The following is a 13,675-nucleotide window of genomic DNA, read 5'->3' as shown; positions in this document are numbered from 1 at the left end:
AATTAAATAAGGTAAATGTTTATGGGCAGTAGTGATCACTGACTTACCATCAAGTGGGCCTGTCCGCCACCTATGTTATAAAAAAAAGATAAAATATAGTAATTTATTTGATGTTCACACCTTCGTGATTGACTAGATCAATAACGTGCAGCTTATGTAAGCACGATCATTAATGCCAACATGTAGACGTAGGCTCGTCAAATAACAAAACTTTAATTACACATCGTATTTGATACGTACATATTATGCTTAGACAATGAATGTTATTGAATTAATGTAATTTAGGAGTTATGACGGTTGGCGTAACTTGGAATAGAATTAGACATTTAAGCAAGTGTAATAATAAATATTTTACAGGCCTATAGCCACATATATTGAACACATTATATAAAAGAGCAAGATGGTTTTGGTTGGATAATTCGTACAGATTGGAAACGTGAATAAAGCTTGTGTCGCTAAAGTTAAAATAAAAATTTGAAAAAAAAAAGTTTAGGTGTTAAAAGCTTACTAAGGAGTATTGTTAAGCTTATTGTGTGTGGTATTAAATGAAACAGTTGGTATTTTAATGCAAATAAGACAAAGTACAAAGAATATAGCGGAGTCGACTCATTTACCGAAATGTCTGAAAGTATTATAAATAGTGAAATAAGTCTTTAAATTAATCTTTAAAAATATCTATAGTAACGATCGATGACGTGTATGAAATATAAATTTAAATATATATCATTTATTTATTACCTTTAATTGGAAACGGATCGAAACTTCGGGTTGTATTATTCATTAAGTACTAAAACTGGAGTTCGCGGTTTCGACGATCCGTTCCAATTCTCGTACTGTGTCGAAACTCTATCTCAGAAACATCGAAACAGATTTCGGTACCCAATTCATCATTGTATACTACGATAAATTCGAATCAAAAGCAGGAGCAGTGGAGATACACAGACCAGATTCAGATATTCAATAGGCTTTGATTAGCTATGCTGTTATGCACTAAAAACAGTTCTTGACAATTTATTCTTAATTTTTATTCCTTTAGTAAGTAGTTTAATTTTACCTTTAAAATTCAGAAAAAAATACCGTCAATATACTTTATACGAAACGCCATTTTTTTTAGAATTCTTAATGAGCACCACAGATTATTTTCAACTTGACCAATGATTTCTGGTCAATTCTAGGCGAATTCTATGGCTAATTTTTTACTTTGTATTAATAATTTAATACATATATTATGTATTAGTAGATTTTGTTATTCGAATCGCCATTGTTTGGCGAAAATACATATATAAAACCATTTAAAAACATATAACTCTATTTATTACATAACGTTACGTGTTGTATAAGTCCTAGGAAACGTATTAAGATATTAAAGGCAATCACAATAAATACAATTTTGTACGGCATGGCACATACTTCGGAAGCAATCTACTTAAGTGTGGGTAATAAACTTTCTTTACATTAAGTCGCTTTGATTCGAATCCCTGACCTTAGAATGGTATGCATTAGTCATTATTATAGACGTCAACGATTTTCTTTGAGATATCGTTCTATAGGAAGCCCGAATAACCACTTAGGGAGAGACATAAAGCATAAAGATACAAAGGACTCAATTAATAAATAATACCTTATTAATATTAAAAAAGTTTTACTTCTGTTTGTCCTATAGGCCATGAAGACGTTGTTGGGTTGAGTATTGCGACGGTCGGCATAATGGAACGCGAAATCTTAGGGTTTCGGTCTCGGAGGTCATTGGCCTTAGAACGTGGTCGGAATGTTTTGTATGGGTTGGTTTGTCTTTGATCGACGTGATTATTTACTTTCAGATAGTTTATGGATAAAAAAGTGACTGAGATAATTTTGATTCTGGGACGAAAAATATCTTAAAGACGAGGCTGCGGGTGCAAACTGGTTATAAATAGATTAAAAAAAAAACCATGAGTTGATCTTAAATTAGAATACTTTAATAGATACAGTTACCATACGTTGGCTTAATTGCAAAAAATATTGTTTTTTATTGCTTGTTTATAAGTCATTATGTACTATAAATATTACTTACATTAATAACCTTAAAATTGTTATTAAGTGTAATTTTAATAGATATAAAAAAACTGCTTATTTATTTAATCGAATTGGCTTTAATTCAAGTAACATTCGCTCGAGGATCGGGGGAAGACAGAAAGACATCTAAGTTTGATAAATTTTCGATAATTGGCAATAATGTTGCGACGCCATTTTGAAGTATACTACATTTCAAGTCTAAGGCACAATTGACTGCTTAAGCTATGGAATAATCGAGAGAGTCTTTATTATGTTCTTTGTCTCGGAAAAGCTCGGATTTTGCACCACAAACCTGAGTCGGTAATTGGAATAGTCTTTATATGTAGTACGAACTGTGCTCGCTAGTGTTTCTTTTATTTCTTAAAAAAACCAATCACAGCTACAAACTCTTTAATCTACAGATGTGTAGTTTAAATAAACGTTTTCTTAAAACATGTTCACCTTCCTATTTTTTATATTTTACTAATACATCTATTGAACCCTCTATTAAGCTTAAATTTCGTGGTAGGAGTGGGGACAATAACCCATGGGGTCAGTATTGAACCTGTTTTTAAATCATTGTGCTATTGACGCTTCAATTTGACGTCTACTTCTCATTACTGATATATGTTACTCTGTCTATTTCTTTTGTCTTTTTTTATAATAATTAATTGTACTTTACAGATAAAGGCTTAATAGGGCTAATCCAAAAGGACAAAGGACTTTAGATAAAAAAGGATTCCTCAATAAAATGAAGATATTAAAAATGAAAAAATAATCTAACTACTATTACAATAGATAATCTTCTGTCTGATTTACCAAATATTAATAACGTTGCCGAGGAAAAAACGTTTTGTTTATCTATAAGTAAAAGAGTAACCTTAAATACATGTCTCACGGTCGAGCGATGGCCTTTTTGTTCTCTTAAGAAAACAATTTGGAGCTTATTCCATCACATAGCTCTAGGGCAGATTGTTATATATATAATTATATATTATTTCACTGCTGAGCATAAGGGTGGCCTCTCACCGGCAGCAGACAATTTTGAGCGTTACATTTACAGTAAAGCCGCGCTGACTGATGAGCATTCACCAGTCGAGTCTTCTCTCTCACTGATGTAATATTTCAAATTGTATCATTACAGTAAGCACTTCTCTTAACTCACTTATGTAATGCACGAATTTGAACTACAAAGGCGATTGCTCTCGGTGAGTGACCACCCTAAAATGCATTTTAAATTCAAACGAAGCACGTAAAGATTAAGTTGTCCTGGCCAAGACTAGCATCCAAGATCCATTAATCTCAGCTTTATCATATGTTTGTTTCTAATTAAACATTGCATTTTCTATTTTAATGAAAATAGATTATTTTCTATATAATATATTATAACTAGCTAACTTCATACTGAGTTGTGATGGAGTTGTGATGGCCCCGTGACTAGAACATGAAAATATTTACCTAAGATGACGGGTTCAAACCCGGCTTGCACTTCTGAATTCTCATGTACTTAATTTTTTTCTTTTGCATAAATCTTCAGTTCATGCTCTCAGGCGCTAAAAAAAATGTGAGGCTTTGCATGTGTCACGTGAAATTTTGCCATGTTTACCAACAATAGGAGAGGAAACCTTAGCCCACACGTTGCACACGTTTATAGGCCGTTGCGTTACTTATTAAGTAATCGAAGACACAAGTATAACAAGTGCCTTTAAAGGTACATAGCCATTCATAATACATTTGCCCAATTGGTAATACGTTTTGTATTTAGTCCCACACCGTACATTTTTAAATGATAAACGATAATCTTTGTACAATGTTATTTGAAAACCTTCAATTGAATTCGTTCGTGACGTTTCTAAAGTTATTGTAATCCGTGCAAACTGTGCCTGTAGAAATCGGATAAAAGGCAACTTTTCTAAAGTAAATGGAACGTTCGAGAACCACGTTTAGGAAACTTTATTTAAAATGCCGACCAAAGTGGCTTTAGGTTAAGAAACGTTGAATACTCATGTAATTTTTATTAGATTATTTCGTATAGCCTAGAAGTTAAGTTGCCGCAGAATTACTCATCGAATACTCTAATACTAAATTGATTCTATTTCAGTTCATCTAGTTCTTAGTTTGTACTTTTATTGGAACACCTTTTCTATACCATTTTAAATACTGAGTCTGTGTTTAATAGACTGTATTAAGTTAACGGCTAAGCTATGTTTCAGTGTAACCGAAGCGGAACTAATGCATTCAAAGCCTTTGATACCTAATTGGCATTGGTTAATCTAATTTTTAATTTATATGCATACCCTACTAGCTGTACACGCGGCTTTATCTGCATGGGATTATATTTGATTGGTTCAGATACATATTGAGGACATTTATATATTCCACTTATTATTCTATTTTGCATATAAAAATACATGTTGGCAATTGAAAAAATTATAATTTACTACTGTTGTAACAATTATCTGTTGACGCGTGATCGCCTAGATCGATAGGATACAATTGAACAAACAGCTACTGACACGCTTATCTGATGGCAAATATTTGTGTAATCGAGTATGTACCCGTAGCTTGACGCCTGCATCAATAGATACTTGATGAATTTTATTAAGATTAATGCAATACGTTGAATTTCAATATTTTCTTATATTATAGAAATCTCTTTCATAAACTACGTGGTCTAAGTCCATTGAGTTATATTCTAAACTACTTTAAGCATCTGAATTGAACTTTGAACACTCTTTAAACTTTCTATTTGAATTTAGCAATAAACAATTCCGCAACATCAGAGATTTTACTCTTTAAATAGAATTTAGTTTTAAAGTGACGCAAAGCTCACCTAGATAAATCACCAGTTTAATTTCTTTGCAGTGTGGGTTAGCAGTAATATTAAAATCCTAATACCCTAAAAATAAAAACTCATTATTTTTTAATCTGTGTTAAATAACTAAGGAGGTTCCAAGCAATTTTGTTTGCTGTCTTTTTATATAAAATGATCGTAATACGTAGTTAAAAATAAAAGATAATCTAACATAACACTCGTATCCTCTTTCTTTTATATTAAATTCTTTATCATAAAACATAAAATAAAACATGATTTAATATTAAGATATATAAGAGAGGCAACAGTAATCTGAATTTAAAACAACATACTTAAGTTTGCTTTATCTAGTTTAAAAACAAATCTAGAGAGAAAGAACTCATTTAATTATGTTTTCCAACTTTATTTTGAGCTGAATCGGATTTAGAAAAACATCGCTATGTTCAATGAATTTTTGAATAGAAATAATACGTCTGTGTTAAATAAAAACTATGTTATCTGTATTTTAATTAGATAATAAATACTATCCGTTTTTCTAATCTATAATTATTTTGCTGTTATTAGTTTTAATGTATTCTCTATTGTATATCGAATGAAGGATCACAAAGATGGCGACATAAAGTTTAAGCGATGCGTGACCAAATTAAATCAAAATATTCTTTATTCAAGCAGGCTCATAAAATAACTAGAATAGTCACGTCAATGTGAAGCTACCGTCAGTTTTAAAAGTATATTCTACCAAGAAAAACCGGCAACACTTTACTACTGTTCTAATTACAGAATTTATGCCAATAAAGCAATTGAATATATATATATATATATATCCAGGCAGGATATATATTATTATTATATATAATATATTTATATATATATAATAAGAATATATATCCTGCCTGGATGTCAACAAATACTAAGTCTACGTTATTTTATTTTTCATACATAAAGTATTAAAGTAACAGCCTATAAAAACAAACTGCTTGGTTAAAGATCTCTCTTATCGTGTTATAAGATATTGAGCTTATTCCGCTATGCTTTTCCAATTCTTTTTGTGATCACACTTAAGGGAGATTTTTATCAGACTTATACAAGTTTCATCACGGTAATTTTCGATACAATTTTAAGATAGGTCTACGAAAGATGCACCATCGTGTAGTAAGTCACCATCGCCCGCAGGCATTGGCGCCATAAGAAATTTTAATCGTTCTTTACAACACTAACGCAACGTCAATCTTGGAAACTAAGATGTCCTTCATACCAGAACACAACTATATTCGATTATGATGTTTATTTGTACAATATCTGACGAGTGGGTGGTACCAAAACAGATGTATTTATTTTGACTTTGGTGTTAATTTGTTAACATAATAATCGTTTATTATCTAACATCATCATTCGTTAGCCTTTACCCATTCAGTTAGGGTTGGCGTCATTAGCTTTTATTTGTTACAATTACGAAAGAAACAATAAATAATACCAAATTAAATATGCAATAACTTAACTCATAATAAGAGATATTAAAAATAAATGTAAAACAAAAAAAAAAATAAAGTGCAAAGAAATTAGGTCTATGCGATATAATAGACAATTTTATTTTGGTGTTTGCAACACTTTTTAATTTCAATTATCTACATAGACATATAATGTATGTTATTATTATTTTTACTATCATTTCGTAGGTCTATTAATGACCTTACAAATGGGTTTTAAGTTGGCTGCCATTTATGCAATATAAGTTTGTTGCGAAATAAAAAATATATTAACTATATTTGAATATAAAAAAGGAAAAATTCCAAGAATGATATTGCTATTTTTTCTTCTTAATTTTACAAAGTAGTTAACCCTCACACCAAATAATTCAGAGAACCCTGCTATAATATAAATCAAAGGGGAGGCCACTGTGGCACGAGATAAAACCCTGGCTCATACATTAAAGATTCGGCCGCAAAATTCTTGAATCTTCTACATCTATTTTTATCTTTTAACCATAAGCAATTATTGTATATGAATATATTTTTTTGTTATTATATTTATGAGTAATTTTACAAGAAATGCAAATTATCACAAGCGAAAAACACATTGTATTTTGTGTAAAGACAAATGCAAAAAGGAGATTTCAGAATCTAAGCATATACGAGTATGTTAGTACATTCATCTGTTCCCGTTTAGTTTCAAAGTAAGTCATCATATTTTGATAAATGAGGTGTCGTTAGTTTCGTGGTACATACAGCGTATCAAATGCTATGTGATATATTAAATTCAATATAGCTGATAAGACTGGCATTATTTGTGCCAAGTAATAAAATTAAGTTAATAAATGTATTGAGCTTACATAAAAAGTATTATTCATGTAATATCAAGTTTTTCAGGTGCTGTTCTACCCCCGTCTGCCGGCGCTCTTTTATGATAAAGCGGATATCCGTTATCATTTTGGTCAGTCTCTTTAATAAGCTTACGAGAATATGTTTTAGAGCATTGCTTATACTTCATGCAAGGGCATTGGGGTTTTTTGGATCGCATCTAACATAAATCATATTTATAATAATAATTTCATGTAGTGATATGTCGATATCGATATCAATTTTTATTTGATCAGGCTTTAACTCATCTTTCCACCAGACTAAATTATGAACGTGTGGTAGGCCACACCTTTAGCATTCTATCGAATATATAAAACACATTACTTCTCCGAATATTTTTCCTTTGTTAACAACAGTAATTAGCCTTTTAACTTTCTATCTAAAAACTCTTACAACTATAGCGAGTCTATCTATCGCACTTTGTCCCGACAGCAATTTATCAACTATTTCCAACTATTGCCAACTTGGGTTGCACGCAAACGCGTCTTGAATATATTGTTGTAAATACTTCAGGCTATTTATAAATGATGACCATTTTAATTAATTATTAGGAATAACATTACCGTTATTTGCTACAGCATCTTGAAGATAAATGTAGTTTTCCGGTCTTAATTTGCTTTATAATGCATAAAAATCTAAGCACGTTTTTTGTTTTGTTGGGTAAATGCAAGTCATAGGGGCAAGAAGGATATTACTTTCAAATATGGGGTATTTGAAAGTAATATCCTTCTTGCCCCTTGCTAAATATTAGCGGATATTGCAGCGTATCATAAAATGTGTGTTTGTTTGGTTAATCTGTCGTTAGAGTTGTTTAAAATAATATCACTGGAAGCAAACTGTTATTCAGATAATATGGCTGCGACTTTATTGATTACTAGTATATTGGTACATTGTACCGTCTTGCATATTCGCCACTTGGGGTACAGTCAGGGTTCACGACTAACTTCTTTTTATTCTTCTCTGTTTTGAAATGAGGCTGTTATGATCGTGCAAGATTCTTTATATTTGTGAAGTGACTGATCTCCCTGAATATTTTGTCACCTGATCAACTGCGCTATTTTTGTCTCTCATAAAGTAAATTAGGCTGATCATCAGTGGGCAGTAAAGAGCCAATTTTATGATAGATCTGCCATTGGATTGTAAATTAGTGGAAAATATATTATAACAACCTTACCACATTACCTACTTTAAACGAGGTCATTTGAAAACAGCATTTGTATTTCGTTATTCAGTACATAAAACGCCGCGATTCATTATTATCGTACAAAAAAGGGTTTTAGGGATTCTCACCGAGGATGGAAGTGAAACTTTACTACAAGAAAAACACATGACCGGAGTTTCCTCTTTGCATTTTAGTGCTTCATAATGTGTAGACTTTATCCACGAATTTTTGTTATATAGGGCCATAAGAATTAATCAATGAATTATATAATTATTCAAAGGGTCATAATCAACAAGCAGCGTCTTGAAATGATTCCCATTTGTAATATATGCATTTCTCCTTTGTAACTGCCGTTCAGCATGGGACTCTGTAGATGGTCTCGAGATGAGCTTCGTGTTCATCTTCATTTTTGGAGAAGACGAGAAAGTAGTCCAAATAATAGAAGCAAAAATCAACACCTCTCATCATCTCGTCGTCAAACCTTTGAAATATTTGGCCAGCGTTTCTAAGACCTAGTCATGAACAGGAATTCAAATAAGCCATAAGGAGTAGTGATGGCGGTTTGAGGGACATCATTCTTAAAGACAGGAATGTGACTGTAGGTCTTCATCAGATCAATCGTAGAGAAGACGATATAACCAGAAATGGAATGGGTGAAGTCGTGGATGTGCCTAATAGAATAACAGACTGGGAAAATCCGTGAATTCAGCATCCGGTAATCGCCACAGGGCCACCAACCGTTATCATACTAAGACGCAAGGTGTAAGGAACAGGACTAGGGGCTTTCAGGAGAACGCGCAGTGCAGTCGCTCAAATTCTTGGCGATCAATTTTTAATTTATCAATTGTCAGTCTGCGGGGTGTACTTGAGACAGAAGGGCAAGGTGTGGTCCTTATATGATCTACAGTGTTGTGCTTCGGAGACGCCGTAGTAGCTGCGGGACGTGTATTTCGAAGTACTTACTTAGAATAGCGTGATAGCGCGGGTCGCCTTTTATAGCCTTTACAGAACAAATATTAGAATTTGCAATAGAAGAAAAAGTTGTGGTATTGTCTTGTAGGCGTTGATTCTGTAAATCTACAATTAAATTATACTAAGGAAATCAACGCCTGTTATTGGCTGAATAACCTTAGTCACAATGAATCTCTAATTGAAATCACGTCCTAAGCCAAGATTTAAATCGAGTTCGATAGAATTGTATGTGTTTGTTGGACATGGACACGTATTCGTTCTCGTTCGTTCACGAGGAGTTTTTAATTAACTCATGGTGTCTTTGTTTATTGAGTTTTTGAAGATATATCGTCGCAAATGTAACAAAACTAATCAGAATAATTTTTACACTTTCTTGGCATCATTCAAACGTAGTTTATTTTTAAGTAAGCTCTTCAAATAGTAAATACTGTGAATGTGAAAATTAAACTTAAAAACGGTCAGTGTGGGTAAGGAGGTAAGAGCTGTAAAACAAAAACGTGACCCGATTAAATAAAAATAAGAGGTGTGTCCTGGGAAGTTGGAAGGAAGTTACTTTAGCTATATTGTATACGAACTGCTCAAATGAAGTTCGCTTATTATTACAAGAGTTGTTTCAGTCTTTTGTGTATTACCCGTATCAAACGGACAAGTTGCTGTCAGAACTTTAATAAATTAAGCAAATTCACGTATTGTACATATTTGTCAACTAATCCTGCTATGTTTCTTCGTTTTTCTACTGGTAATTAAGTTGATGTTTTTAGTAATAAACTACTACTTTGTTGAGGTTCTACGTAACTTTTTAATAAATTATAGCAAAACCTAAGCACTCAAGAACCTGGATAGTGACTTCCACATTTTTTAAGCAATCTACGTATACACAATGTGTCATCTTAATATATTACAGAAGTATATGTCTTTATCTCTACTCCTATCATAAACTTAGCATATATTCTTGGCTACGATGAAAATTCAGAAATAAATAATATCTGTAAATTTAAAGGCGGTCTTATGGTTTAAGGCATCCCGCTTTTAAATTATTGAAAGAAATGCACTTTTACTTATTCATCTTGCTACTTTTTTTTAATTTTCCATTTTCAAATGAATTTTTGGTATAAATTTAGTAAACGATATTAAATTTAAAATAAACCATCTTTGAGCATTTTGTTTCTATGTTTTGATGATAAACGTAGTTAAAACTACAAGAAAAAGGCGAAACTTATGTTTCGCGTCAAAGAAGAGGTATTAAGATGCCGTGATTGATTGTAACTTTTAACCAACAATTATGAAACAATTGTAAACGACCAGCATGCTGATCATCTCTTTATACTGGTGCGACCGATGAGTGCGTTTCTTGTTCTAGTGGTTGGGGTTTGGAGGCAGCGCTGAGCCCGTGCAGAGTGTTCGAAGTATCATTGCCGTCGTCGGTTCTCGCATTCCTGTGATTTACCCGAAATTTTACCAGATTTTCACGAGAATCCTTAGGTAAGTCTATACTTGATATAGGACACCTTTGAGCTAAGTCGTGGTGAATATGTTCACCTTATTTCGGTACTTCGTCAAAAGCATCTCTTAGCGTTTGCAAATACTCAAGCGTTAAGATTTGATGAATCTCCAGGTGTTTTGACTTTTGAGATGGGTAGGTGGAGAAATGTATTTGATCTTTTATCCGAAACTTCTGTTTCTAGCCCTGGAGATTCAGAACGTGTCCGAATGTGCTCAGTTTCTACATCTACAGCCACATTAACATCTGCAGCAAGTTCATTATTGAATAAACGTGCTACGTAATTTTGACTCTCGGCATTGGCCGACATTGAATATTGATTCAAGAACGCTTTTCTTTGCTCACTCTCGGCTTAACTCAGGATGAGAATTTATTATCATGACTCTCATGATTATACTAAACATTGCAGACAAAATGTAGGGCTTACTCGAATTATCGTCAGATGAATCAGATTAAATAATTTTACGATGTTTACGAATTACGTCGATTACTATCTTCTTCTAGTTTCTTAATTTTTTCTTTATAATTATTAATTTTATTAAAACTTTTATTTTATCGCTTCGAATAATAATAATAATAATCTCTTGAAATCTGAAGAGCGCCTGCGATCTTAACCTTGCAAGAAAAACCGAGCGCAGGAACGATGAAGGAAATGATGTAGGTACATATGCGAGTACATATAGCTTACTTGATATACATATACCTACCAAATTACTTCTTGTTTTGAACCACAGTAAAAAAAATACTTTTAAATATGCGAAGTTACTGAAGAATGAAATACAATATGTGTTAAATAATAGACAAAATTAAATAAATTAACAAAGTTTTTGACAAGAAAAAAATCCCGTGTGAATTAAATAATTTTATAAAACAGAATATATATATTCATAATAAAAAGAGACAAAGTGTAAGAGAAAGAGTGGGAAAGTCTAAAGGGGATATAACGCTATTTTCTACGTGTCGATTTGTGACAGTTAGCTCTACTGTAAGCCGTGTAAGAGAACTTCGTTCCAGTAACAATGGTTAGGATAAGTAGGTAATTAAAAAATTAGGTAGCACCTTTCTTCTAACAGTCTTGTTGACCAATGTAATTATTCGATACAACGCGCGCGCCGTAAATTGTAGGCTGATGGAATTAGATCAGTAACCTTAACGAGAGTGTCAATAAATTATTTTTTAACAAAGTTTGATCTCGATATTATGAATTTTCTCAATCAAAATAAATCGCTTACTAATTTATTGCGTCGCTTTTTAGTTTTTTAACTCATGAAAGATAGCTTGTTAACTTTTTCTAGTCTGCACAAAACCTAATCTTTGATATTTAATGTTTAATAAAGATAATGAGAAAAGTTCGAGGGGTTAAACTTGGTGTTTAATTTAACTAATGACTGTTTAACGGTTCAAAACTTTTTTTCGACGAGCTATTTTGAAAAATATTGAGAATTTCTCGTTTTCTTGTTTGTTCATTTTAAAAGTTAAAAGAGAAGACGAAAGCAAGAATCGTTAATCGACTTTCTTAATAGGCCTGTTGTTTCTCGTTTCAACTTTTAAAACTAGATTTATGTTGATGTTAATTCCTCTTAAGGTACTTAATGATATATTATTTATTATTATCTTATATTAAAATTTACTATTATGTCCATTGCATATCTTAAAATACAATTTATTATTATTTATGTTAAATTTAAGTAATATATTTGAGTTTATATAAAATACAGATTAATAAATACATTTTAAAGTTAAGTATTAAAAAAAATATGGATATAGAAACTAGCCTGGAAGTGATCGTTTCATTTCTAAGGTATATATTCATGCAATAACTTCTCCTTGAATGTATTTAGTTTTAACACAGTTCTTAAAATGTCCAAAATACTAATATGTGAATAAATTTTACGACTTTTTACCATAGTAATATTTATCAGACTGATATTATAAATGCTAATTAAATCAGTATGTCTATTTGTTACTTAATTACGGCTAAATAGTAGAAATGTTACTGATTTTATAAACATAAAATTCAAGTTAATGCTCCTTTTGGCATAATAATGAACGCATATTATAACCTACTTAGCATTCCTACACTTAAATCAAACCTAGGAAATAACGCTGCTGTTCTACTGTTTTTGTATGGCTTACATACCCTTGTAAACCAAATAGCTCTCTAGGAATAAAAATGTCTTGATATTCATCCTTACAATTTTGTCCAAATCAGAGTGTGTCTCAAATCAATATTATACTTAAAATTTTAATTTTTAAGTGTCTAAATTTCATTTGACTTTTTAATGTTGTATTATTTTTTCAATTTTTATCATATTCATTTAACATCATGTGGCCTATTTGCTGGTTTGCGTACCTATTACATAAAAAAAACTGTCTTATAATATATATCTTATTATTTTTGTCTATCATAACTAATAATCAAGATATTCAGTGTTGCTCTTAATGAAATTACATTTAATATTAAGTTTTCCATTTACTTTGGGAGTCTTTTTTATGTTTTGCGGTTTGATAGAGTTTACAAAGTTTACAAAATTTAAATATGGAATTTGTAGCAAATATTTCTAGTTTTTAAAGAACGGAACAAATTACAAATATATTGTAAAAAATGCACAAATATACTCTCAATATTTCTCATTGTAAAATGATGTTCAAGTGAGTTAGATTTTTTGTAGAGACTTAATACATTATGTCAGGATATTTTAAGAATAATTTCTTATAAAATTTCGAATAAAAGATTATATATGCAACACAAATATTCATTTAACCAATAGCTGTAGTAATCGTAATATTGTATCAATTAATATTTACATTAACACCAACTACCTTAATACTAA

This window comes from Vanessa atalanta, chromosome 4 (assembly GCF_905147765.1).
Source record: "Vanessa atalanta chromosome 4, ilVanAtal1.2, whole genome shotgun sequence".
NCBI lineage: Eukaryota > Metazoa > Arthropoda > Insecta > Lepidoptera > Nymphalidae > Vanessa > Vanessa atalanta.
Note: the sequence above shows the minus strand (reverse complement) of the source record.